The sequence below is a fragment of the Etheostoma spectabile genome, chromosome 4 (assembly GCF_008692095.1).
Source record: "Etheostoma spectabile isolate EspeVRDwgs_2016 chromosome 4, UIUC_Espe_1.0, whole genome shotgun sequence".
In the NCBI taxonomy this organism is placed as follows: domain Eukaryota; kingdom Metazoa; phylum Chordata; class Actinopteri; order Perciformes; family Percidae; genus Etheostoma; species Etheostoma spectabile.
Genome location: NC_045736.1, coordinates 3,275,068 through 3,276,542, shown reverse-complemented (window position 1 = coordinate 3,276,542; position 1,475 = coordinate 3,275,068). Strand labels below are relative to the sequence as shown.

Genomic DNA, 1,475 nt, shown 5'->3' with positions numbered 1-1,475 from the left:
GAAAATGAGCATAATATGAGCACTTTAAGTTAATATTCAGTACAGAACCCAAATTAGTTAAGCTTAGAGTATAATGAATAATGATAAAACCATGTTTTCTTTTTTTACATCTGTCTTTTTTTTAAATATTAAAGTATAACTGAGTCAAAAGGATTCAGGTTTGTAATGCAGATTTGATAAATTATTGAGATTTAATCAAATGCAGGCGGATTCGGTATCCAGAGCATAATCTAAGCTACATGTTCTATTTAAAGATGCAAGGTATTTATTCTGCATGGGGTTATCCCACACGGCTTTAGGAGAAAGGGCTGATTAAAGGTCCCATGGCATGAAAATGTCACTTTATGAGGTTTTTCAACATTAATATAAGTTCCCCCAGCCTGCTTATGGTCCCCCAGTGGCTAGAAATGATGATAGATGTAAACCGAGCCCTGGGTATCCTGTTCTGCCTTTGAGAAAATGAATATGCTCAGATGGGACGATCTGGAATCTTGCTCCTTATGAGGTCATAAGGGGCAAGGTTACCTCATCTTTCTCTGCTTTGCCCGCCCAGAGAATTTGGCCCACCCATGAGAGGGAGACATCATGGCTTTCAAACATACAAAGTGGCAGTTGGTCAAGGCCACACCCCCAGTCTCCACCTTGCCCCCCCTCTCTCCTCTTCAATAGCTACAGACTCAGAAATGGCACGTCCTAAGGAAAGCTCATTGTGGGACTGGCTCTAGTGGCTGTAATTCTGCACCAAGGCTGAATTTTGCGAAGAGGACTTCAGATTTGGTATTAGGGGACCACTAAGGTCTATACAAAGAGACTTAGATTTGGTATTAGGGGACCACTAAGGCCTATATAAAAGAGACTTCAGATCAGTATTAGGGGACCACTAAGGTCTATAGACACTTCAGATCAGTTTTTTAGGGACCACTAAGGTCTCTATAAAAGAGACTTCAGATACGTATTAGGGGACCACTAAGGCCTATAAAAAGGACTTCAGATACAGGTTTAGGGGACCACTAAGGTCTATATAAAGAGACTTCAGAGACAGTTTTAGGGGACCACTAAGGTCTATAAAAAGAGACTTCAGATACAGTTTAGGGGCCACTAAGGTCTATATAAAAGAGACTTCAGATACAGTTTAGGGGAACATAAGGTCTATATAAAAGAGACTTCAGAGACAGTATTAGGGGACCACTAAGGTATGTATAAAAGCATCCAAAGAGCACCATGTCATGGGACCTTTAATAAAGAAAAGAAAATATATACAAATGTGTGTATACACTTGAATATTTATAAAGAGCAGCTTGTGCTTCACTGTATATGAACACACACCTGCCTCACAGTCCCTGGCATTTGGGGAGCAGATGTGCTTAACAAGGGACTAAAGATGTTAAAGCAGCTGTGAGAGCCTGTGCAGCACTGGAACACCCCTCTGGAAAATCCCAGGTGGTTTGGCCATTGTTACCACAGAGACACGGTCT

The 1,475-nt window shown here is 41.1% G+C and overlaps 1 long non-coding RNA gene across 1 annotated transcript in view; it reads right to left on the bottom strand.

Moving 5' to 3' along the window:
- The window catches only part of LOC116687505 (uncharacterized), a 3,104-nt gene extending 2,566 nt beyond the window's left edge, over positions 1 to 538 (bottom strand). Inside the window, exon 1 of the long non-coding RNA XR_004331554.1 lies at positions 24 to 538. This is a non-coding gene — a long non-coding RNA (uncharacterized LOC116687505). The remainder of the gene's footprint in view (positions 1 to 23) is intronic.
- Positions 539 to 1,475: the final 937 nt, after the last annotated feature.